The sequence below is a fragment of the Dromiciops gliroides genome, chromosome 6 (assembly GCF_019393635.1).
Source record: "Dromiciops gliroides isolate mDroGli1 chromosome 6, mDroGli1.pri, whole genome shotgun sequence".
Classification (NCBI taxonomy): domain Eukaryota; kingdom Metazoa; phylum Chordata; class Mammalia; order Microbiotheria; family Microbiotheriidae; genus Dromiciops; species Dromiciops gliroides.
In genome coordinates, this window is record NC_057866.1 from 210,636,078 (window position 1) to 210,663,578 (window position 27,501).

Here is a 27,501-nt window from a genome sequence, read left to right on the forward strand (position 1 = left end):
CTGGAGGGCTGTCGCTCTATCCACTGCGCCACCTAGCTGCCCCAAGCTATCCTTCTTAATATGCTCCAAGTCTGTTTCTATCTAACATGAATTTTTTTTTCTGCTCCTTTCACCATCATGACCACCAAACAAATAAGCTGGGGGCGGGGGGGAGTCAGAAGTCAATAGGTGCCCCCTGCAGCATGCTTACAATCTCTGCCCCATATCCATTTCACTTGCACAGAGATTGGAAGAGACCTCAGTAGCCATTTAGTCTGACTAAAAAAACTCCCATCTACAATAAACCTAGGAAGTGATTTTCCAGACTTCATTGGAAGACCTGTATCCAGGAGTAACCCACTACTTTCTATTATCTTTTTTTGTTTGTTTGTTTTTGCGTGGGACAATGAGTGTTAAGTGACTTGCCTAGGTTCACACAGCTAGTAAGTGTCAAGTGTCTGAGGCCACATTTGAACTCAGGTCCTCCTGAATCCCGGGCTGGTGCTTTATCCACTGTGCCACATAGCTGCTCCCAACCCACTACTTTCTAAGGCAGCTCATTCCTATGGAAGAATTATATCTTTAACCTGAAAATGTTTAAATATTATTGAAAAGAACTATTAAAAGACAATGCTATTTTACTTGAGCATGTATACATACACATATGTTATATCATTACAAATTGGTTAGGTGGTGTAGTAGATAGAACACTGGGCCTGAAGTAAGGAAGAGTCAAATTCAAATCTGGCCTCAGACCCTAGTTGTATGTGACCTGAGTAAGTCATTTCACCTCTGTTTCCTCAAATGTAAGATGGGAATGATCATAATAGGAGCTGTCTCCTAAGGTTGTTCCGATGAGCAATAGGATAATATTTGTTAAGTGCTTAGTACAGAGGCTGGAGACATACAGGAGACATCTCATAAAAAACTTGTTCCTTTATTCCCCCATTCCAGTTTTTTGGATGGCTTTCTCCTCAGAATGTAAGCTCTTTGAGACATGGAAATATTGTTTTTTGGGGGGTTTTGATCATTGTATCTCCAGCATATTTCACAATATTTGGCATATAATAGGCACTTAATAAATTCATGTTGACTGATCGGTCAGTTGATAGCTCTATTTGTTAGGATGTTTTTCCCCCCCAGAAACTCAATCCTAAATCTTTCAAATTTTTATCCTCTACTCCCAGTTCTGCCTTCTGGGGCTAATTCTTCTTTCCTACAACAGCCCTTTGAATACTTGGACTGAGGATTCTCCATCCTCACCCCCTTATTCTCACATCTGCATACAGCTAAATGAAAAAGTCAGTGTTTCAGTATCTTTTCATCTAGGAAAAAAATTAAGAAGCACTGAGTGCAAGCTAACTCATAAAATATTTCTAAAATGTTCTCTGTATTATGAAAAAGTTTGAATTATGAACTGATTATCAAAGAAAGCGCTGGGATCCTAACAACAACCTAAAATACACAAATACCTTTAAGGTTATAACTTGGCCCTGTATATATGTTGTTTATGTTACTGATATGGATAATTATCAAGGAGAAACCGTATCATTATGCTTAGCAATGACATGGAGATGGGAGGGGCAATCTGGGAAGGGCTACACTGTTTTGACAAACCAGTCATAACCAATTCATGAGAAGTAAAGGCTGAATCTTATAGGTCACCAGTCATCACTGACTCACAAAGTTCAAGTTGAACCACAAGCTAGTCAGAAAGGAATTCCTTGACCTCTCAGGGAGTTTAACCCTGGTTAGAATCCAAAATTACCTTGAAAAATTGGACATGCAACCCAAAATAAACAAAAGTAAATCTTCAAGGTAATCATGTTAATATAAAACATACAGGCAAACCTCAGAGATATTGTGAGTTCAGTTCCAGACCAGTTCAGTAAAGTGAATATCTCAATAAAGCAAGTCACACACATTTTTGGGGTTTCCCAGTGCATATAAAAGTTATGTTTACACTATTCTGTAGTCTATTAAGTATGCGATAGGATTTGTCTAAAAATGATATACATATTTTAATTAAAAACACTTTATTACTAAAAAATGTGTTAAGGGCTAAAATTCTAGCTAAACTGTCTAAAATATCTAATGAGTGGTTGCCAATAAATTATAAGCTTTAGCAAGAGTTAGACTTTTAAGCATTTATTAAGGAGAATAAGAATTTGATAAAGAGAGAGAGAAAGGCCTAGATTTCTATCTATTAAAGAGAGAGCGCATTTATAGTTCCCTTCTCCACCAGAGTCCCGAGGAAAGAGTCTCAGAGCGAGCGCCAGTCTCTTCCTTCCTCCTCCCACTAGCCCGGGTCACTTCCTGATGCCAAAGAAAAGACTCCTGGGTCTTGCCCTCAAAGACCTTCGCTTCATGGCAGAACTCTTCTACAGTAAGTCTCCAGCAGGTGGCATTATTCCAATCGTTACAAATGATAACCATTATCTGAGCCTTCAGTGAGTCATCATATTTTTGCTGGTAGAGGGTCTTGCTTTGATACTGATCAGGGTGGTGATTGGCCAAGGGTGGCTGTGGCAATTTCTCAAAGCAAGAAAACGATGAAGATTGCCATGTAGATTGACTCTTCCTTTCACTTGGACACTTAAAGACCATTGTAGGGTTATTAATTGGCCTAATTTCTTTCTTTCTTTCTGTTTTTTTTTTTTGTCGAGGCAATTGGGGTTAAGTGACTTGCCCAGGGTCACACTGCTTGTAAGTGTTGTGTCTGAGGCCAGATTTGAACTCAGGTCCTCCTGACTCCAGGGCCGGTGCTCTATCCACTATGCCACCTAGCTGCCCTGTGGCCTAATTTCAATACTTCTGTCTCTGGGGATAGAGAGGCTGAGGAGAGGAAGAGAGAAAGAAAGGCTGGTTATGGAAGCAGCCAGTACCCACACAACATTTATCAATTAGGTTTGCCATCTTATATGGGCACAGTTCCTGGTGCCCCAAAACAATTACAATAGTAACATCAAAGATCACTGATCACAGATCACTATAACAGATATAATAATAATGAAAAAGTTTGAAATGTGGGAATTACCAAACTGTGACACAGAGACACGATGTGAGCACATAGGGTTGGAAAAACGACGCATGTAGATGCAGGGTTGCCACAAACCTTCAATTTGTAAAAAAAAAAAAAAAAAAAAGCAATATCTGTGAAATGCAATAAAGCAAATGCAATAAAACGAGGTATGCTTGATGCAAATGCAATAATAGAAGGGCAGTAGTGATCCTAGTAACTAATAGCCAACATTTATAGTGCTTGACATAGACTGTCTCATTTGATCTTTGCAACAATGTTGTGAAGCAGGTGCTATTATTGTTTCTATTTTACAAATGAGTAAGCTGAGTCTTAACAAAGGTCAAGTCACTTACCCATTGGAAGAAAGGAAACAGGCTGAGAGGGGTTCAGTGAGCTCCAATAGATTTGTGAACTCCAAATCATATTGTGCGTTTTCTGAGGAATGTATTTGCCTTTTTTTGTATCCCAAGCACTTAGCACAGTGCCTGACATATAAGGGGCACTAAGTAAATGCTTGATGATTTTTTTGTGGGTGGGGAGGGTATGCTTGCTGACTTGGCTTGCTTAGAGTTGCACAGCAAGTGTCTGAGGGAACATCGAAACTCAGGTCTTCCAAGTCCATTGATGGCATCCCCTAGAGGACTCTTGACGAGCTGCATATGGCAGCAATACCTGAGGCTTTTACAAACACCGAATTCAAACACAGTAAGGAAGCATCCCCAGTAAACCTTCCTTCAGACAATCCTCTTCAACGCCATTGGTGGTCTGTTAAAGTCTGAGTTCCTTGATGGAATCGGAACCTGAGTCAAATGACAAAGATGACTCAGAGATTAGAAAAGAGAATTCATAACTTTTGGGGCCCCGCTGCTCCGCAGCCATTCTCTGTCCTCATCTGCTTCCTGCCCAAGATGTGAAAGATATCTGTGTTTTAGCTATGTTAAGACCTGAATTTGGCTGCAATTGGAATAGCTTGAATGACTTATTTGACCTTCAAGTTCACCTCCCCTGGAGGCTTCATCAGATGCTTTGTTGTAAGGTTGAAAAGACCCCAGCTTTGTACAAGTTCAGGCAGGTCCTCCAAGCTGGAAAGCTTTAAAATATCAACCTGATAATGATCACATCTCTGTTAAGGACCAGTTTGCTAAAATTAGCATTTATACAACTTTTTTGTTTTGTTTTGTTTTGTTTTTGGTGAGGCAATTGGGGTTAAGTGACTTGCCCAGGGTCAAGCAGCTAGTAAGTGTCAAGTGTTTGAGACCAGATTTGAACTCAGGTCCTCCTGAATCCCGGGCCAGTGCTCTACCCACTGTTCCATCTAGTTGCCCCCTGTCAAGCACCTAGCTGCCCCTATACAATTTTTTAATGTTAACATTATCCCTATCTCACAGATGAGGAGATTGAGGCTAAATAAGATTAAGTGGCTTAAGTCATATAGTGTTGGAGGCAAGATTTTAACTCAGATCTTCCTGACTTTAAATTCTTTGTTTTACCCCCTGCAACATACTACCTAAGTGTGGAGATACTCTACATTAGAAAGCTGGCCAGAAATGGATGAAATTTTTAGCCACACAGCTAGATGGCGCAGTGGATAGAGCACTGGCCCTGGATTCAGGAGTACCTGAGTTCAAATCCAGCCTCAGACCCTTAACACTTACTAGCTGTGTGACCCTGGGCAAGTCACTTAACCCCAATTGCCTTACTAAAAAAAAAAAAAAAAAAAAAAAGAAAGAAATTTTTAGCCACAGCAACTCCCAGAAGCCACCTTCTAAGGAATAGAGAATTTACAGTCTATTTCTGTTTGTGGGAGTACAGATGCTTGAAGTAAGGACATAAAGTTTGGGCCTTGAATTTAAGAGGTCCTTGGTCTCAGGTCAAGTGAAAAAACTTGATGCTGGTGTCAAAAAAGGCAACTAAATTTTGTTTTTATCTATGAGACAGCCTGGCACAGTGGAAAGAGAACTTCTATAGGTTTCTTTTGTAAAGTAAGGGTGTTGAAGTTCAAGGCTCATAAGGTCCCATCCAGTTCCAAAACTATGGTTTTCTTCATTTTAAAGTTGAGGAAACTGAGGCATGGAGAATTTAGGTGACTGGTCCGGGGTCATATAGTATCTGAGGTGAGATTTGAAAGCTGAGTCTTCCTGACTCCAAATGAGATGTCCTCTCTGCTGTGCCATGCATCTTCTCCTTGGTTTGCGCATGATCCATGGAGTGGATGTCCCAAGTCTTAGGGCAGTGTGTTAAGTTTTTAAAATAGCTTAAATAGCTTTAAGCTTAAAAATAGCTAAGATATTTCAAACTCTCTATATATTAAACACCCAATGTGACTGATGCTGTGAAGCATATAGGGGGGGAAAGTTTTTGTTTTATTTTTTAGTTTTTGCTTGGAAGGAATTTCAGCGTTTGTAGATATTTTTTTTTGGGGGGGCAAGACAATGAGGGTTAAGTGACTTGCCCAAGGTCACACAGCTAGTAAGTGTCAAGTGTCTGAGGTCGGATCTGAACTCAGATCCTCCTGAATCCAGGGCCTATGCTTTATCCACTGCACCACCTAGCTGCCCCAACATTTGTAAATTATTTTTTAATACTTAAAAAGAAATCCTGAAAGAAAGAAAAGCATCTTCTGCTGTTTTGCACGGGCCTGTGTTTTGTGCTCATAAGCAGACAAGTCATTCTGAGCAGTGGAAGGCAGCCTGCCTCCCAGTGACCTTTTCCACTGAGAATTGTTTCTTATGGAAACACTGACTTCCATTGACTCCAGGCAGGGAGCCGGAGGCAGAGTACCTGATGAAAGAGCATACCTTCCAGAAACAGCTTGCCCTGCCCATTGCCGTCATCACATTATTGAATTAGTAACGTAACACACAAGGTTTTGCAAACAAAGCCTGGCAAGAGGTATTTCTTTAAAAAAAAATGTTGGTTTCATCTGAACCACTGGAACAAACTAGGAAGGCACAAGGTGAAACTTGGCAAACTTTGGAGAAAGACTGGGACTCGGAATGGGAGCACTTGTCAAAGTCAAGAGGCAAGTGAGCACAATTAAATGGAAATTCAGGGAAATGCTCTTTTCCCTCTAGAGTAAAGAATTGGGTAGTCATTCCTGGAAACCATTTAGATACAAAAATGCACATTCCGAGGTGTACAATCAAAAAGGCAATGGATTTGAAGGTGGAAGGTGTAGGTTGGGGTCTCTAATGCTCACTGACTATATGAGTGATCACGATCAGGTCACATAACCTCCATGAAACTGGGCTTCCTGTTCTGTAAAATGACTGGGGTATATCCCTCCGACTGTCACAGCCTATATTGTCTTCTGACTCAGTGACCAAATCACTGGAGTTTCTTCTGTCCTTTCAGCAGGTCTGAGTATAAGTCTACCTCCGGGGGAGGTGCTTTTCAGACATCTCTGCAGAGAAGTCCATACCATGTAATTATATCAAATTTATGGTAGTAGTGGTGGGGAACTTATGAAATTAGAGAAATTAATCAGGGGCTTCCAAGATCAACTCCTCTTTTATAAAAATATTTGCACCTGCCTACCTAGCAGAGTTATTGGAAACAAATGTCTTCATAAACTATAAAACTACTTTAAAAAAAAAAACAACTACAAAATGTTATATAATGTGGGTTGTTATTATTATTAGATTCTTAAGACTATATTTCCATTCACAAATTAAATGACCTGAGAAATCTTAGCAATTATTAGGAATGTGACACAAGTTCCAATTCAAAATTTATAAAGGGCAACAGGAATAAGGTACAGACATTTGGGTATGAATGGAAGACCAGGCAAAGGAGACAGCCACTGAAAAATGATGGAGTCAGGAAATGGAGCTCTGGGTGTGAGGAAGAGAAAAGAGACTAGTGTCCCTGAGTTGAATATTACAAGAAGGGTAGTGATGTCCAATGAGACTGGAAAGTCTGGTTTATATCAGGTTGTATAGCCCTTTATAAACAGAAGGGTTTATATTTTATTCTAGAAGTGATAGAGATTGTTGCTTTTCTCCTTAAGCCTACTCTTGTCTTTATGATTTCTGTCCATATCACCATCCAGTTTCCCATGCCCAAAAACTTTGCTGACTCACTCTCTCCCCATGACAACCCACAAGGGCAGCTGAGTGTCATATATCATCCAGAGATTATATATATAAAATTTACTGCCAGTCATGACATCACTTATGTCATAGTCCTCTTAGAGAATGAAAGACAAACAACATCAGTGTCAATGTCAACAACAAGAACAACAATGTCAACCCATCCTTCATATTGATGCCAGTGGTGCCTTATCACCTCTCAAAGAAAGTTCAAACCCTATCACCAAGATGGCAGCAACAGCCTAACCCCTGCCCCCATGCAAATTAATCTTTCTGAAGTATAGTTCTGATCATGCCATACATATATTTCCCCATTCCCTTATTCAATAAACTCCAATGGTTCTCTTTGGCCTCCAGGATCAAATATCAAACCTTTGGTTTAGCATCCAAATCTCTTCACAATCTAACTCCCTCCTACCATTCCAATTGCCTTTTACCATTCTCACCTCCAGGTACTGTGACCCAATGACACCAGACTCCTTGCTGTTCTTTAAACAAGCAACTACATTTCCCAATTAGGGATATTTTCACTGGCTGCAACCTTGTGCTTGGAATTCTCCCTGTTTTCATCCCCATCTTCCCCAGCTTCCTTCATGTTCCAGTTAACATCACCCTTTCTACAAGAAACCTTTATTTGATCCCCCCCCTTTAATTTCAGTGACTTCCCCCAGATCCATCAATAATTTATCCTGTATATATTTTGTTTGGTGTTTACATGTGGTCTTCCCCAATAGACTGTGAGTTCCTCAAGAGCAGAGACTGTCTTTTGATTTTCTTTGTATCCGGGCATTTTTAGCATGGTGTCTGACAAATAGCAAGACCTTAAGAAGTGTTTACTGACTGAATTATATGAACAAGCATTCAATTAAAAATTAAATGCAAAGAAGGAATAAAATAAAGTGCAGAAAAGGACAAAATAGAGTGACTTTGACGCACCTTTGTTATGCATATACATTTTTAAAAAAAATACACAATGGGGCAGCTAGGTGGCTCAGTGGATAGAGCACCGGCCCTGGAGTCAGGAGGACCTGAGTTCAAATCTGACCTTAGACACTTAACACTTTCTAGCTGTGTGACCCTGGGCAAGTCACTTAAACCCAATTGCTTCACCAATACACACACACACACACACACACACACACACACACACACATACACAATAAATATTCAAAATTTCTTGTTTTTAAAAAAATCTGTCAAATTGATAGCTTGACAAATTTTTCTTCTGTAGAATCAACTGGTTAATTTACTGCTGAATTTACTAATTCATGTGTGTGTGTGTGTGTGTGTGTATGTGTGTGTAAATCTTAGATGTGATTGCTGAGCTAGAGTCAGTAGTATGTGGAGAATGGAGAGGATAAGTGTTGTTTTAACTTTTTAAAAGAAAAAAGAGGATAGAGATTCTATAGGCTGGTGTGTTTGACTTGGATTCTTAGCAAAATTTTAAGTGTATTGTCAAAGTACTTGTCTGTGAGTACTTAGAAAAAGAAAATGATCATCAGTAAAGATCAATATGGCTTCATCAAGAACAAGTCATTCAAAAGTAACATTGGTTTTCCAGAGGAAAACTGGTAGATTGGGAGAATAATTATCTTATATCTAAATACTGGCAAAGCATTTGATAAAGTCTCTATTATTATCCTTGTAGATAATATGGAGAGATGTGAGCTAGATGAGAGTACAATTAGATGATTTGGTAACAGTTTAAATCTATGGACTGAATTGAATCAGTGATGAGTTGCTGCTAACTTAGATGGAAGTCTCTATTGAAGTTCCCCAATGATGTGTCCTTGACCTGCATTCTTTTTTCAGTGATTGGGATACAGTATGCTTATTTACAAGATATTCAGGTAATAAAATACAAAGACTAACTAGCAGTTATAGAGTGCTTTAAGGTCTGGAAAATGTTTTACAAATATTATCTTATTTGTCCTTACAACAACCCAGAGAAGTTGGTACTATTATTATTCCCATTTTGTGGGTTACAAAACTGAGGCTGAGAGAAGTGAAATAATTTGCCCAGAGTCACATGGCTAGCAAGTGTCTAAGATCAAATTTGAACTTAAGTTTTCCTTGGGGCAGCTAGGTGGTGCAGTGAATAGAGCACCAGCCCTGGAGTCTGGAGGACCTGGGTTCAAATCTGGCCTCAGACACTTAACACTTACTAGCTGTGTGACCCTGGGCAAGTCACTTAACCCTAATTGCCTCAAAAACCAAACCAAACCAAACCAAAACAAAACAAAAACTTAGGTCTTCCTTACTCCAGATCAAAATCTCAACATACTGGGCTGAATCTAAAATGTTGGGCTGAATCTAAAATGTAAAGCTGAGCACTTGGGGTACTTCCTAAGTACAAGCTGGCAGAGGTGAGCCTTCATGTAAAAATAATTTGGCTAGTTTAGTGGACTGAAAATTCAATGTGTCAATAGTGTGATATAACTTCCCCAAAAGTTCATTTGAGCCTCGGCTGAATTAAGGGATATAATATCCCAAATGAGGATAGTGATATTCCTGCCTTAGTGTGCCCTGATTAGATGACAGGGCATCATTTTGTTCTGTTCTGGGTGCCACAGTCTAGGAAGGGAAATGTCAAATGAAGAGCATTCAGGGAAATGAGACAAAGATAGTGAAGGCGTGGAAGACCCTATTTGTTGAAGGAACTAGGAATGTTTAGCTTGGAGAAGAGGAGATTTAGGAAAGACATGAAGTGAGAAAGACAAAACTTATTCTATGACCCCCTATCCCCAAGAATGGGCTGCCTTAGGAGGTCAAGGGTTGCCCCTTACTAAAGGTTTTCTAGTAAAGGGCAGATGAATACTTGATGGGGATGTTGTCTAGGGATTCCCATTCGGGGATAGATGGGATGAGATAAACCCAGTTCTCTTGCAATTTACAGATTCTATGAGGGGCAGCTAGGTGGCACAGTGGATAAAGCACCAGCCCTGGATTCAGGAGGACCTGAGTTCAAATATGGCTTCAGACACTTGACACTTACTAGCTGTGTGACCCTGGGCAAGTCACTTAACCCTCATTGCCCCACCCAAAAAAAAATTCTATGAAGGCAAAACCTATTTAACTTTAGACTTCCTTTCCTAGAAGACTCTTCCCATTTAACATATGATGTTCCTAAATTCTCATCGCTAATGGCTTCCCTCCTTCTACCATTATTGCTCCAGAACAGCCAATTACACCTGAATTCATGGTTTGTTTCATGTAATGGGATATTTTGTCTCTTAGAGGTCTCTAGTTCTGGGGGGAGAAAAATGCTTTATTTGTTTGTTTGTATCACAAAGGTGGGTGGATCAATGCCAACTGAAAATCCAGATACTCTCTAAGTCCTAGGTACTATAATTTAAACTAAAATCTTTTGAATTTGCACACCACTGGAATGGGCAGGTAGGTGGTACAGTCAATAGAGGAGTCAGGAAGACTTTTCCTGAGTTCAAATCTGGCCTCAAGTACTTATTATCTGCGTGATCCTGGGCAAGTCACTTGACCCTGTTTGCTTCAGTTTCCTCAACTGTCAAATGATATGGAGAAGGAAATGGTAAACCCCAAATGCCCCAAATAACCCCAAACCCAATAACCACTCCAGGGTCTTTGCCAAGAAAACCCCAAATAGGGTCACAAAGAGACGGACATGACTGAAAAACCACCACCACCACCACTGGAATTCCACTTATTCCACTAGAGAGGATGGAGAAGGGGGTGGTAGTAGAAACCAAATTCAGTGACTGGAAAATTTTAAAGCACCTGCCAAAGATACCTACTAATCTTGGGGAGTTACATGGGTGCTGGGAAAGTCAAGGTCATTTTGGAGCATTCAACACTGAACAAATATTTATTAAGCATACACTATATGCAAGGTAATATGCTAGGAAATGACACAAAAAGGCATTTCGTCATTGCTTTAGAGAGATCTTTCTAAATGTGCACATTACAATACATGCACATAATAGTGCTATAAATGAACACGAAACATAAAGAAGCCAGTTGAATATACAGCAAGGTAGAAAACCAGGTGGAAATGTCTCCATATACAAAAGGATTTAATGTAAGAACATGGGTTAGGCCTGATACATAACTCACTATCCAGATGGAGCCTTCTCTTCTGCCTTAAGGGCATATGATGTACTGTTTAGATTATGACATCTAAAATTAGCAATAATGGGTTGGTGATGTTCTCATAATTTTTTTTTTTTTTGCTACTTCATCTTAGGCATATCATTTTAAACCCCTCTGACCTGTAAATCCTGTGTTTTAAAATACTGGTATTTCCTTTGTAGTGGCTTTGAGATCTGCATATATAAGATGCCTTCAAAGGAAGGCAAAGTGTCATTATGATATATAGGATTATAATTTATATGTGACATTGGGATTTACAGCAACAAATGCTATCTGAAAATGAGGCTGCCAAGCATCTCCTGAAATGAATGAACCAATTTCTCTTACAAAGTGGTCTCCCTGGCAGGAAATAAGGGAGGGGGGGAAGGCTTTCATTTTCTCTCATTCGTGCTGACCTAGCCTAGATTGCCTACTGTGTGACTTACATCTCCAGCGCTTCCAAAAATGAAACATCTGGGACCAGCATCATGAATTAATAATACGGTGAATAACGTAATCCCACCTGACACGGTTCAGGAGCCATGCCTTTAACAAATCTAACAGTAGGGGAAAAAAGAACAAAAAGACCCAACTAACAAAGGCTCAATTTCTTCATCGTATGAAGAATCAGGCTATAAACATGGTCTTTATTTTAAATATTTTTTGCTACATCTAAATGCAGAACCTGTATGCAAAACTCTCTCTCAGAATTCACATACTTGCTTCAGGAATATGGATGTTTTCATATAGTTTATCTTCTACTTATACCACCCTCCCCCCTTTAGGCTGAATTTATAAATCCAAAATAGCGAAAAGATATCTCACTTACTCTGAGTGCTCTGGAAGGACGTCCAGTCTTGCCAGGGTACAGGAAGGGACTGATGTTGACAGAGATACTGGAATCTAACCAGTTGACATCGGAGGCTCTGATCAGCATAAACACAGGATTGCAGCACCCCACATCAGGGGGTGCTTTTCCCAGGTTGATTTTTAGCCATTTAATTTCCTGTCCCCTTTCCTATTTACTATTTTTGGTTAGAAGAGCTAGGACATAGCTGTGTGACCCTGGGCAAGTCACTTAAGCCTCATTGCCCCACAACCCCCCCCCCCCAAAAAAAAACCCAACAAAAATGGAGGATGAGACAGAGGAGGAAGAGGAGTTAGGACAGCTAAATGAGCCCTGGAGGTGAAGTCAGGGGATCTGGATTGGAATTCTGGCTCTACCACTTGATACCTCTGCAATGGGGCAAATCATTTCAGCTCCTCTTGACCTCAGTTTCCTTATTTGTAAGATGATGGAGGTGCGCCAGATGTCTTTTCAGGTCTCTTCCAGTTCTAAACCAATAGAACCACTATAAAGTATTTGGAAAGCATACATTTCAGGTAAAATATGGTCCCCACCCATCCTCATTAGGCTTCCATCTGTGAGAAACCACTTGTTTTTTTTTCCTGTTGTGTGGGTGGTGGGGTTCCCCCCCCATTTTTCTGAAGCCTTGAGTTTCATGTCCCAGAAGCCTTGAACAGATACTGGACCTGAGGACAATATGGTAGAAACTAACACTGTCTGTTGGGTTTCCCCACCCATCTAGCATCTTGTCAAACCTCAGAGAAGGAGACATGGTAGAAAAGTTGTGGCAGTGACAACTATGTGACACCAATGTCCCACAAATTGGGTGGGGGCTCCAAGTGTCCAGAAAGAACAACAGAAATGGATTAGGAGGCAGGAAAACAAGTTTGGGTAGTCAGCATAGGACTAGCTCTATGATCTTGTGCAAATAACTTAACCTTCCTGTGTCTTGGTTCCTCATTTAAAAAATGATTTCATTACTATGTTGTTTTTATTTTTCTGAACTACCTACTATATGAGAGATCTCATATATGAAATTTCTTTGGAAAGTTGAAAATAACATAGAGGAATTTTTTTTGGGGGGTGGGGTGGGGCAATGAGGGTTAAGTGGCTTTCCCAGGGTCACAGAGCTAGTAAGTGTCAAGTGTCTGAGACTGGATTTGAACTCAGGTCCTCCTGAATCCAGGGCCGGTGCTTTATCCACTGTGCCACCTAGCTGCCCCCCCCACCCCCATGCTGAATAGTTTCGTCTGAGACCTAACAGCAGTTCCTGAGGCCACACAAGTTTTTCTTCATTGTTGAACCTCCATTGTTGGTTGCTGTCCAAAGCCAAACTTCCCTAAAGAATTACCTATATCTGTTGTCTTTGCTGAACCCATTGGAACATAGATCTAGTCTGGAAAGGGACCCCAAAGGTCATCTAGTTCAAACTAATGGATGAAGAAATTAAGGCCCAAGCAGATGATGGTGATGATTCTAACAAGCATTTATTTATGTAGCCCTTTGACATTTTCCCAGGCTTTTTACATATATTACCTCTTTTAATCCTCAGAAAAAACCCAGCTACATGGATATACTACTTTCCTTATTTTACAAATGCAGAAACTGAGGCTGAAAGGTTAGATGACTTGCCTAGGGCCACACAGCTAGTAAGATGCTGAGGCAGGATCTGAATTCCAACCTTCCTGGCTCTAAGTATAGTCCTCCATCTACTAGGCATTTACCCAAGGTCACATGGATAGCAAATGTCAAATATAGGATTTGAACATAGGTGCTTGCTTCAACTCCCAAGGCAGAGTTCTTGCTACTGTACTATGTGGCCTGCCCCCTTTGTTCCTCGAACTCTGGTTTCTTTTCCCACCAGCATCCTAAATCTGCTCTCTCAAAGGTCACCAAATGACATCTTAAACCTTATGGGCTTTTCTTGGTCCTTCTCCTTGTTCTCTCTACGATTTCGGATATTGCTGACACTGCATTTCTCCTGTCTCTCCTCCTATACTGTCCATCCCATCACTGGGGGCCTCTTCCTTGCTCCAACCTTCTAATTGTAGGGATCATCCCAGGGTTCTGTGCTCAGACCCCTTCTCTATTTTCTCCACATTTTCTTCCTTGGCAATTTAGTTCTGAAAACATGAGCGAAGATTTAGCAGAGAGAACTTCTACTAATAGTCAGGAGGCCTGATCTAAACTCTGTTCTCTGCTTTTCTGCTCATTTGTAGCTATAATATCCACATATTTCTGAGTGCTCTTCTTACTTCAGTGGCATTATTTTAAAATATGTATAGAAATATGTATACTTATATGTATCATACCTGTATGTATGTATTATCTCTCTCTCTCTCTCTCTCTCTCTCTCTCTCTCTCTCTCTTTCTCTCTGACTGGATGTACATGTTTATATGTACAGAGATATGTATGTGTATATATCTCTAAATCTCTTTGTGCTCCTTGTAAGTCTAATGTTATACAAAGGCATGCTATTTTTTTTAATAAAAAGCTGTTGTAAAATAAACAGTAGGAAAAAACCTACTAGAAATTAAAAAAAAAAAAGAAAAGAAAAAAATTGCCTCTAAGTTCCTGTATAGTCATCACTCAGCATAATTATCACTTTTGTTCCAGTTATCACTTCAGATTTTCTGGTATGTAGAATCTGGACCTGCTCCCTTCTTTACTTCTTGGGGAATGCCAGAGTTATCCTGCTAAATGTATTGAAAGTGAGGAGCTGTTTTTTAGAGTTAAAAGCTTTGGTCTCACAACTCTATTTTGTGAATGAAAGAACTACAGAATTTTTAGAAATGGAAGTAGGGGTGTATTGGAAATGGCTAAATTTTTTGTTAAATTTTCAGTGAGGTCCGTTGACCATTGTTAAACATAAATCAAGGCTTGATTTATTGTTTTGTTGAGTATCTAGACTTAAGAAAGTGATGGAGGGGCAGCTAGGTGGCGCAGTGGATAGAGCACCGGCCCTGGAGTCAGGAGTACTTGAGTTCAAATCCGGCCTCAGACACTTACACTTACTAGCTGTGTGACCCTGGGCAAGTCACTTAACCCCAATTGCCTCACTAAAAAAAAAAAAAAAGTGATGGAGAAAATATTAAGAGTGCAGATTAAACTTAAAAGTGGGTCCTGTGTACTTTTTATTTTGGAAAGCCGGTTGTTAATTATTTACTGGCACACCCCAGGATGGAAGGAACCATTGGTTTAGATCATCTAGTAAGTAGTATGATTCACTTATTTTACAAATCAGAAAAACAGGCAGAAAAATGAGAATAAAAGGAAGTGTGGGTATTTGGAAGCTCCCTGGGTTTGAATCCTGGCTTTATGCTTTCTACCCATGTGACTTTGAATAAGTCTTCATAGGAATATGTATCTAAAGAACATTTGGGTTTGGATCCTGTCCCTGCCACTTTCTGCTATCCTCAGGACTTAGATAAATCATCATAGGATCACAATTCTATAAGTGAAAGTTACTTATCACCACACCTCAGTTTCCACATTCCCAAGGTTGGACTAGATGAACTGTATGTCAGCCAATAGTCAATAAACATTTATTAAGTGCCTATTATGTGCTAGGCATTGTGCCAAGCTCCATAATGGTTCTTTCTGTCTCTAAATCTTAAGATGCTTAAGAAAGAGAGGCACAACAAATGGAGAAAAAAAATCTAACGATTTGCTGGCAGTGGATTGAGCACCAGGCCTGGAGTCAGGCAATCTCATCTTTCTGAGTTTAAATTCAGCCTCAGACACTTAACCTATGTGACCCTAGCTAAGTCACTTAACTCTGTTTGCCTCAGTTTCCTCATCTGTAAAATGAGCTGGAGAAGAAAATGGCAAACCACTCCAGTATCTCTGCCAAGAAAACTTCAAATGGGATCACAAAAAAGTAGGGCATGACTGAAAACGACTGAACAAGAACAAAAATAATGATTTGCCCCAAGTCAGAACAGTTGGTTAGTGACAGAGCCTAGCCTAGATTTCAGGTCTTCCCACTCCTCATGCAGGACCCTTTCTGTATTTCACCATGAACTAAGGAAAAGGTGGGTAGCTTGGACCACAATCCTTACTATTTTATAGCTTCTGAGGCTACTGTTTCCATTATACTTTCCCCAAAGGTCATAATTCAGCATTCTAAATAATTAAGGTCAAAGTATAGTAAGGAAAGCTCCAAGATGTAGAACTGAGTCCTCAGAGCCATTTAGTTCAGGTCCCTCCTGTTACAGATGAGAAAAAAATGAGGCTTAGGAAGATTAAGTAAGAACCACATATCATTTGATTAAGCCTTCATGGACTCTACTTTGGGGCTATTCTTGGATCACTCTCCTATTGATTAAAAAAAAAAATGATTGTGGTCCTCTTCATCATCATATTGTCAACTGAACCCTCCATCTCTTCAGAGACAAAGGCAGGGGCACTCTGAGGAAGGGAAAGATCGAAGGAAATGCTTCTCTTCCCTCCCTCCCTCCCCACCAAGCATGGTTGAAAGCTTGGTGGCTCTCAAGGAACAGCTCTGATTTGGCACTAAGAACTATAAAGTTGGCTCAGGAAAGGATAATCATAAGCAGACCCCCAAACTCAGATCTTCTAAACCGTGAAAATGTGGGTTTACCTCTTAACTATCTGCAACATCTCTGCTCCTCTCCCCTCCTCTCCCCACATCTAAAAGGGAGAACTGGACATTTAAAACTGTTACCTCCAGGAAGCAGCTGAGCAAACACACTAAACGCTGAAGAAAATAACCTAACTTTGCAGTGTTAGAAAGGGGCTCCTTTTGATCCCTGCTGTGTGACCTATTCATCTTCAAGCAAAGGGGAGTGACCTCTTGCTAGGCCCCCCCCCATCCAAGGGAAAGTAGCCAAGAGGCCAAGGATGGAGAAGAGAAAACCCTCAGACACTAGACAGTCTGCTATTAACATTTCTTTTCTTTGGGTGCAACCTGAAGATCTCAGCTTACCTTTCTATGTTGAAGGAAGTGGTTAATTATTTACCTTTCTCACCATTTGGCCCAAATTCTTTTCTTATCAACTCCACACAGGGAGGGAAACAGTGTTTCCCTGGAGGGGTCAATAACCATCTTAAATTGTGTTGCCTGACGGGAACTGGATATGTTTTACAATTTATTATCATTATTTATTTATTTTTTTTTAGATTTTTCATTCTTCCTCCCCTTGCCTGCCATGTCTCCTGAGAAATTCTGTGGTTATTTGCTTCTCAACAGAAGAGCCTCTGAGACCATCTCCCTCTTCTTCTAGGCTTCCTGAGCTAATTTATGCTGCTCAGCTGAGATTTAATTTGTGAGTCCTTCCTCAGGTTTAAACCTTTTCAACTGTCCCACATGATTCAGCTTTCCTACTTTTGCCATTTAAAGAACCCTTTTCTTTTTCATGATTTTTGCTGCTGCTTTGGTTTTGTTATCATGAAAATAGTTGTTAATTTCTTCTGAAAAAGTACCTATCATGGTGATCATTGAGTTCTGTCAAAAGGCAATGATTAAAAAACACCTTTTTTAGAAAAGTGAGGTCATATAGTACCCCCCAAGCACCCTAGAAAAGCAGATATGATTAATAATAATGTCAATTCATACCTCTTTAGAGAGGTAGCTATTGCTGCTCTTGGTTGTCCTTCATTCTCTAAGAGGACCATGACAACAGGAAGTGATGTCATGACTTTCAGTGAATTGGATTTAAGTGAAGGAGGGCTGTGCAATGTCACCAACCTCACTCTTTCTTCTAGGGCTATCCAGGTCCAGTGGCAAGATATATCAGGGTGACTGGAGATGGCCCTTGATGTTTTAAGGCAATCAAGGTTAAGGGACTTGCCTAGGGTCACACAGCTAGTAAGTGCCTCAGGTGAGATTAGAACTCAGGTCCTCCCAACTTCAGGGCCAGTGCTCTATCCACTATACCACCTAGCTGGCTCCCCCCCTCCCCACTGCCACCCAGAGAGTTAGTATGACATAATTGGAAGAGAGCTGGGGGCAATTGGTGGTGAAGTGGATATAGGACTTGCCTTCCAGAAAAAAAGAAAGTTGGACTTGAAGCCAGGAAGACCTCAATTCCAGCCTTCCCTCTGACACATGCTGGCAGTATGACCCTTAACCATATTGTGCTTTAGGCCCATCTTTAAATTCCAGAGACCTACATTGGGACAGAAAATTTCTGCACCCAGGAATTCCCAATCCTAATGAAAATCCTAAGTCCAGTCCTTTCCCTCATCCATAATGTTATAATACTTTTTAGGTCTAATACAATCTTGGGCTGTATGAATAGAAGCACAGCTTGCCAAATAAGAGCCTAATTGACTCTGCCCTGATCAGACTACATTGGGAACATTTTGTTCTGTTTCAGACTATTACATTTTAGGCATGACACTGACAAATTAGATCAGTTAAAAAAAAAAGCACCTCTTTAGGTGTTTAGCCTGGAGAAGAGATGACTTAGGGAGGACGTGACAGGTATCTTTGAGTTTGGAAGAACTGGGCTGTCAGGCCTGTGCTGATTGGCGACAGAGGATTGAACTCAGAGCAGTGGGTAGAGGTGGGAGAGAGGCAGGTTTTAGGGGTTTTTTTGTAAGGACAATTTCCTAACAGCTTGAGCTGTCTGGAAGTGGGTTGGAGATTTCTGGCTCCTCCACCGTCACTGGAGATGTTCAGCTGAGGCTGGATGGCCATTGTTGGGGATGTCAGAGAAGAGATTCTTGTTTGGGTATAAGTTTAAAATGGAAGACCTCTGGGATGCCTTTCAGTTCTGTGAATGTGGAATTCTGTGATCTGGAGAAAGGGTTGATGGGGGAGAAATGGACATAAAGATATTCTGTTTCTCTCCCTTGCATAGAACCATATTTCTTTCTTTGCTGGAATCATTGTCTGGTCATAAAGGAAGTAAGAAGAACTAGGCAATCTTTCAGGCCATGAGGGTAGCATTTAAATCATCACTATATTAGAATCTTAAAGCAAAGAGAGCCCATAGGAACTCCCTGTCCCTGTCCCTGATTTTTCAGGTAAGGATCCTGAAGCATTCAACAGTTAAATAAGTTGCCCAAGGTCATGTAGGCAGCTGCAGAGCCAAGACTAGAATCTGTTTCTGAATCATGGTCCAGTGCTCTTTCTAATGTTTTAAAGCCAGGAAGAATTTACCTCTCTGAACTTTAGTTTCATCATCTGTAAAATGAATACAATATATTGAAGTATCCATCTCACAAAGTTGTAAGCAAAGTGCTTTATAACATTTAAAGCAACATATAAATGAGTTGCTGCTGCCGCCACTATTATTCATTATTTATATTATTATTATTACTATCTTATAAAGTGTTCTAAAAAGACTTCCCTATAGCAAAATTGTGAAGTTTTCCTTCAGCATCCTCCACATCCTAAAATTAGATGGTTGGATTAGATAACTTCTAAAGGAACTTTCTAGTTCTAAATTTATGTTTTTTGTTTTTGTTTTGTTTTGGTTTTTGTAGGCAATGGGGGTTAAGTGACTTGCCCAGGGTCACACAGCGAGTAAGTGTCAAGTGTCTGAGGCTGGATTTGAACTCAGGTACTCCTGAATCCAGGGCCGGCGCTTTAACCACTGCGCCATCTAGCTGCCCCTAGTTCTAAATTTATGAACCTTTTTCTGTAGCCTTTCTACCTCTCTCCTTTTTAGAATTCTTTTCTTCCTCTCCAATAACTTGTTTTAGGAAACTGATCAAGCTGTCCAGCTGAGGGGGAAAAACAACAACAACAAAAACCCTAATTCTTACTAAGATGGTGGTGACTGAGTGGATTGCCCTTCATTTCATGGGTATCATATTTTAAAAGATGACTCTTGAAAGGAGGATTGCTCTGAAAGGATTGCATCTAAATTGGTGGAAATTATGGTCAAATGTAAATGCCACTTGGTGGGAGAGATCTCTTTGGGTGGGTGGGGTGTGAACAAAACTTTCTGGTGCCATTCAAATCCCAACAAATAAGTGACTACTCACACATGAGGAAGGTTCTGTATTTGACTACTAAGGAGGATCTTGGAAGTTTTATACAACAGAATCTATTAAGTCTGTAACCTTATTGAATTGAGAATATAACCCCAAATTATTGGAAATGGATGACTTCACTCTCATCAGTAATACACTAAAGTGACCGTCATTTGGTATGTTATTCACCCCACAATGCAACAGGTTTTCCTTGAAGTTCCCTGAGATTTGCAAATTAACTAATATAGGAAAGGAACTCTCCTATAGTAGAGCAGTAGAAAGAGCATTGGACTTCAAGACCAGAGTTCTGGATTCAAATTCTGGACTCTGCCACTCCCTAGCCATTAACATCCTGGGTAAATCACTAAATTTCCCTGAATTATGGGTTTCTCTTCTGTAAAATGGAGTTACTAATACCTGTATCACCTACTTCACAGAATGGCTACTAGGAAAGCACTTTGTAGACCTTCAAGTGTTTCCTAAAGCTGATTTGTTACAATCTTAATAAGCACCAAACAATCTAAGAAAAAATTGCCTACATGTTTAACCTATATCTGATTGTTTAGCACCTCAGGGAGGGGTGAGGGGAAGGAGGGATAGAATTTGGAACTCAAAACTTTAGGTTAACATGTTTATTATTTTTATTAAAAGAAAAAATTGCCTAAATGTAGGTATCATCTTAAAACCCCATGGAACGTACCCAGTGTCACCACTGATTCAACAAATAGAAATGAATAGTACTATAAACTGTAACTGAAAGATTTTTTTTTCCTAGACAACACAGTACTTTGTATACTACATCTGACTGGGTCAATTCAAATCAAATAAGATTCACATCCTGTCTTACAAGTTAAAGATTTGGGGCTTGAACAAAGCTAGGTCAGCAGAGAGTTTGATGGGGTTGGGTCAAACTAACAAGCTGATATAGATTCAAGTATAAGTGTTTTAGAAGCTGTAACGTTAGGATTTACTTTTCGCTTTTCACGGCCTCATTTCTGATGGTCATCCCAGGGACAAAACAGAATGAATGTTGTGGTTGAGTGATCTCAGTAGTGAGTTTCTTCCTGAAGGTTCACTAAAGTCCATTTTTGGTGAACTGTTGGTTTTGAAACCTGTCCAGGCAGTGATTCTATCTGTTCAAAGTTCTCTGGGGACAAACACAACTGTATACATGCAGGTTTCTCTGGAGAACTTTAAGGAAATATTAACCAACTTTCAGACCTGAAGTTTGGGAATTATTTCTAGGTAAAAAACCCAAAAGCATCTAATATTAATCATTAGTCGGAACTGAAATGATAAGAAATAACACTAGGGGCTTAACTTTTAAGAGATCTCTTCCCCTCTCCCTTGAAAAAAAATGATAAATTTTTTCTTCCCCAAAACAAATTGGCTGTATGAATGATTAAAAGGCCTTATCTAACAGTTACAAAGTACTATAAATACTACTGTACATGGGCAGAACATTCCTGGGGATGACATTTTTCTTACATGTGGTTTTTAAATGTCTGGTTATTTCCAGAGAACAGAGACTGGTTCCCCACAGAAAATGAAGTCATTGCTTTATCTTTATCGCTCCTGTCTAAGTATAACTAGGCCTGAACATCATGTTCAAGTAATGTGAACATGTCTGGCTGGCCCCACCATTGGGGCAAAGCTGATAAGTAGTAACTGATCAGCTTATCCACAACATTCTTTTCATGAGATCACTGTTCCCTTTGATCCAGAAAGACCAACAAAGCTGAAACATTCTAGAAACTGGCCTTTCAAATTAATTAAACAGTATCATGTACATAGCTGGTGAGATTATCACCTTGTAAGACTGTAGCTTGCATTCTTTCAACATTGCTTGGGGAAATACTTTCCAGATTATTCAACTAGGCAGTTTCAGGGCTAACCAATATTCACAAAGCATGCATAAATTCTTTATTAGAAATGCTACTATATGTGTAAATGTATCCATTTATATATTGACTTAGCTAAAGAGAATGTGTCAGAGAGAGCCGGAGAAAGACAGGCACAGAAAGAGAGGGGAAGGAGAGACTGGAAGGCAACATAGTGTAATAAGCCTCAAAAACCAGGAATAAGAGTTAAAATTCTATGTCTGACATATTCAGACAAATCACTTAGACTTTCAGTGTCCAAGGAAACTTCCTTACACACTCAAAGTTGCAGAGTAGTTGCCCAGTCAGATTGGCAGAGCAAGTTTTCTCTCTAGAAAACTCTCTACATAAAAGGAATCACAAATTCAGTCACTTCCCAAATTATAAACACATAAACAAAACAAATAAATGTTATGAGTGTATATGTATGTATGTACACCTAACTCTCAGAGAGAGGTTTGCCAGCCAACTCTTTTAAGAGCATATGCGAAAAAAAGGACAGCTAGGTAGTGCAGTGGATAAAGCACTGGCCCTGGATTCAGAAGGACCTGAGTTCAAATCCAGCCTCAGACACTTGACACTTACTAGCTGTGTGACCCTGGGCAAGTCACTTAACCCTCATTGCCTCCCCCCACCCCCCCAAAAAATATATCACCTACAGAGTAGGTAGTGATCTAAAAGAATAAAAGGAGTCCCACACTGGAAGATACTAATGAAATCACAGGTCTGGTCGAAAGTTTCTCTTCTTTTGTCTCTATATACACAGACACCTAGAGCTAGACAGAAATATCACTAAATCCATATGTCCATTCAGACCCATGATTTCATCAGACTCCAGTGCAGAAAATCCTTGCACAGACACACACTGATAACTCTTCTGCCACTCAAATCTTGGAGTATTGTCTGAAACACTGAGAGGTTATACAACTTCCCATGGTCACATTGCTGGCAGATGTCAGAAGCAGTATCTAATCCCAGGTCTCCCTAACTCCTAGGCTGGCTTTCTATTAAATCCTTCTACCTCCCTCTAGTTACTGTAAATATCATAAAGGAATTCCCCATTTAAAAAGAACTACAATCAAATGAATTCAACATTAAATTATGCCAGACTGTTTATTCATTAAGATGAATTAATTTAAATGTAAATAGGAACTAACCAAGCTCTATTGTTTGTGTTGATGTTTGGTACTAAGCTTCTAATAAAACATTACATTTTTTAAAAAAAGAGATCACTATAGAAATTCTGGCAAACACAAATTTGTGCGAGGCATAACTTAACCTCTCTTTGAGGAGTTAGAAAGCACTTTATATCCACACTGTCATTACAAACACCAGCTGCTATTGTAGTATAATATAAAATCAGAACTAAGGCCATTGTACTTATTCTTTTTTAGCCTCCGCTAAAAGTGTGATGGCTCGCATATAAATAATCAAATGATCACTCAATTCAACTGCACTGGTAGAGCACTGAAATGCTATTTGGGATGTCCAATGAACATCTTTGCATATTGGGGATACATGTGGTAGTCAAGAAATATAGACTAGTATAGTCATTTAAGCCATATATGGATTTATGATTGGCATAAGCAAATGCCAGCATATAGCTGCATGATGACTTGTGCATAAGAGGTAGTGTATAAGACATCAAAGACATGTATGAATTGAAGAGGAAGTGGGCAGGTCATGTCAGTGAGAATGAAAGATAATAGATGGACTTTGACAGTGCATTCCTGGTGCTTTCCATAACAAATTAGAAGAACCAGTGAAAGACCTACAAATCATTGGGTAGATGGGGGGAGGGAGGTATTTATAGATGGGGAAATGTGAAGGAGTGTTGAATTCTTTCCCTTCTCAAATTTACATTCTAGCTTCCCAGGCTTCATTCAACTCCCAACTAAAATCCCACCTTCTATACCATACCCCTTAATTCTTGTGCCTTCTCTCTGTTGATTATCACCAATTTATCTTGTTTCTAGTTTGTTTATGTATAGTTGTTTGCACATTGTCTTCCTCGTTAGCCTATGAGTTTCTTGACTGTGTCTTTTATGTACAAGCATGTGTATATGTCTGTGTGTGACCCCAGGGCTTAGCACAGTGCCTGATAAATTGGAAGCACTTAATAAATAATTATTGCCTGATTGATTGATTACTAACTAATGGTTTCATCTTGGCTGATTTGTTTAAATACAATTTAAATAAATTTAAATTTGTTTCCACACACTAGTGGGGCTTAGGTGCTAAATCTCTGAAAAGTCAATGGATAGCTCCACCAGCCCTCCCCGTTTTTCCTAGGACTCTGAGAGTGAATTGTAGCATCAGGTCTACCTCTTCGGGAACCATCCCAGTATATCAAGGGTGAGTATGGTTGTGTTGAGTGAGTCAGCCCCAGCCCAGATCAAGAGAAGAGTTGGAGGTTGGTGGCCATGCCCATGCCACACAAAAATCACACAAGAGAAGAAGGCATGGACCAGTTAGGATCTGTAGTGGTAAAAGGAATATTTATAATGATGAAATCATGGTCCCATAGACCGGGACAAATGTTAGAATTCTATTTCCTTCAATACTGTGAAAATTCATTCTTTCATCACCTTAGTGTTCTCTTCACTCAGACAGAGCAGAATACCTCCATTAGGATGGTTAATAGCACTTGAGCATTTGGGGGGATCTTTGCATACCTTTATGAGAGGTGATGAACAAGAAGTTTTCTCCTGGGGCAAGGTGTTCTGTGGAAGGCTCTTCCCTGCCTCATACCCCGCTTTGCCTTGGAGTTCTCACAGATGGTACTTTCTTAGTCTGTGAAGAGAGAATCAGATTCATTGATATATCACAATTTCTTCCCTTAGACTTTGATCTTCAAGTACATTTTTTTTTTTTACAAATAACTGAGGAAAAGAACATATCCAAAGGACCAGTTAATGATGAAGAGATTCCAGGATGATTCTTATTGGAGATGTTTTTAAAAATATGCTGGTGAAGGAGCAGCTAGATGGCGCAGTGGATAAAGCACCGGCCCTGGATTCAGGAGTACCTGAGTTCAAATCTGGCCTCAGACACTTAACACTTACTATCTGTGTGACCCTGGGCAAGTCACTTAACCCCAATTGCCACACACACACACACACACACACACACACACAAACACACACACACACACACACACACACACACAAAATACTGGTGAAGACTTCTACTTGTCAATCAAGAACTCAGAACAACAATTGAAGCCACTTTAGAATCCAGAACAACCACAAAGCTAGCCATATTGATGGTGGACAGTCCATATCTTCAGTGTTGATTTCTTTAGTTCTTTGAAGGTTATGACAGCAGGGCATGTTCCTAGTGGGAAAGAGTTCCAGTATGGGCTGGGGAATAAACTACTGTTAAAGGACAAGGGTAAAGGATCTAAGTTAAAAGAGGCATATCACCAAAAGATTAGTCACAAGATGATACATTTAGGGCCAAAGGAACATGTGAAATGGATGGGCTGCAATTTGGACAAGTTGAGTGAATGTTCACACCAGGAAGACCCAATAGATCCACTGATGTATTGATGTGAATGGAGATGTCAGATTTTGAAATTTGCATGTAACTAATTTGATGTCGCTGAAAGAAAGAAATGGCTAACCACAGAATCAAAGGATAGGAGAGCCAGAAAGGACCTTTAAGATCATGTATTCCAGGGATTCTTAACCTGATGGGTGGAACTGTGTGTGTGTGTGTGTGTGTGTGTGTGTGTGTGAGAGAGAGAGAGAGAGAGAGAGAGAGAGAGAGAGAGAGAGAGAGAGAGAGAGAGAATAAGAAGAAATTACACTTTTATTTTCATTAATTTTGAACAAATTTAGCATTTCCCTCAATTATGAATGCAGGCAACAAATATTATTCTGAGAAGGAGTCTGCCTATAGGCTTCCTCAGATTGCCAAAGGGGAGGGTCCCAACAAAAAAGGTTAAGTAGGTTAAGTATCTTTAATCATTGATTTAAGCTGCTCTCTTTTTTCAGGTGAAAAAACACCTTAAAGCCCGAAAGAAGTGACTTGTCCAAGGTCACACAGGTGGCATAAATTAGCCAAATCAAAACAAAAGAGTTGTCATGATTTATTTGTGTTGAGTGAGATAGAAGGGCTAGGACTATCACCCAGGTCATCTGCTCCAATCTGGTATAGACTTCATTGCATTCTTTCTATTTTTCTTTTTTTTTCTTTTAAATATATTTCATTTTTTCTAGTTACATGTAAAGACAAGTTTTAACATTCTTTTTCATATAAAATTTTGAGTTACAAATTTTCTCCCTTCTCCCCTCCCAAAGATGGTAAGCAATTCTATATAGGTTATATATGGGAATCTCCTATTTTTCTGAGAAACATCCAGAAACATCTTTGTCCTTACTCTACTTCCCCTACCCAAAAGAAACCCACCTCTCCACCTTTCCTCCATTTTCAGTTTTGAATTAACAGCCCATGTTGTCTGAAGAAGCCTAGCCAAGCACCCTCTCTTTGCCAGAGCTGACAAATGGTGGCATTGAAGAAGACAGTTGCAGTTATAGAGTGAAAATATGAAAGATGGGGCAGTTAGGTGTGCAGTAGATAAAGTACAGGCCCTGGATTCAGAAGGACCTGAGTTCAAATAGGGCCTCAGACATTTGACACACACTAGCTGTGTGACCTTGGGCAAGTCACTTAATCCTCATTGCCCCACAATAAAAAAGAAAAAAGAAAAAGAAAAGAAAATATGAAAGACAACAGAGTAAAAACATATGGAATTATTTTGCCATTGTTTCTAGAGCAAAAAAAAATTCAAAAAGAAATCACAAAGGGGATAGAATGAGCAATTTGCTCTGAAAATTGCAGAATGGTTTTTCTTTTTTTTTTTCTTTAGTGAGGCAATTGGGATTAAGTGACTTGTCCAGGGTCACACAGCTAGGAAGTTTTAACTGTCTGAGGTCAGATTTGAACTCAAGTCCTCCTGAATCCAGGACTGGTGCTCTATCCACTGTACCACCTAGCTGTCTGAAAATTGCAGAATGTAATGGAACTAGTTTTAAATCTGCTATAAATAATAGGGATACTAAAATGAGGTAGGTCAAGGAATGGAAACTACTGTTAGGATGGAGGTGGGGAAAGTGATACATCCTTGGGTAAAGGATAGAAAGCTGGCCTCAGGGGCAAGTATTCTCTCTGACCGGCATTGGTTGGGTCCCATTTAAGAAGTCACTTAAAAAAGCTCTCAGTGCCCCAGTTAAGTCTCTAAAGTTAAATTGCAGAGTAGTTACTAATTTGCTTAAATAGAGGGAGTTACCCCATGAGGAGTTCCCTACACAAATGAAATTAGAAACTCAGACCTCCTCTCAACTTCAATAACAACACAAAAGGAAGCCTCAGTAGATTGATTTCTGCCATTATTTATAAAATGAGAAAGAGATGCACTGGACCAGATTATGGTCTAATGACTGTATGCTTTCCAGTCATTGACTCAATGCCTGTCATTCTTAGATAGATAGAAGCAAATGTTAAGAGATAAGAAAACCTTACAGATAGTAAAGATGCTCTAGAAAAATATTTGATTCTTATGGAATTAACATAAAATCCAGCTCATCAGCTATTTGATGCCAAGTGAAATGCACATCCAAGTATTG

At 39.7% G+C, this 27,501-nt stretch overlaps 1 protein-coding gene across 2 annotated transcripts in view; it reads right to left on the reverse strand.

The window, feature by feature from the left end:
• Positions 1-27,501, reverse strand: part of SORBS2 (sorbin and SH3 domain containing 2) — a 511,092-nt gene that overhangs the window by 292,940 nt on the left and 190,651 nt on the right. For both annotated transcript variants that reach the window (XM_043970499.1, XM_043970498.1), the window contains one exon: positions 24,547-24,664. The gene's annotated coding sequence lies outside the window, so the exon portion shown is untranslated. The remainder of the gene's footprint in view (positions 1-24,546; positions 24,665-27,501) is intronic.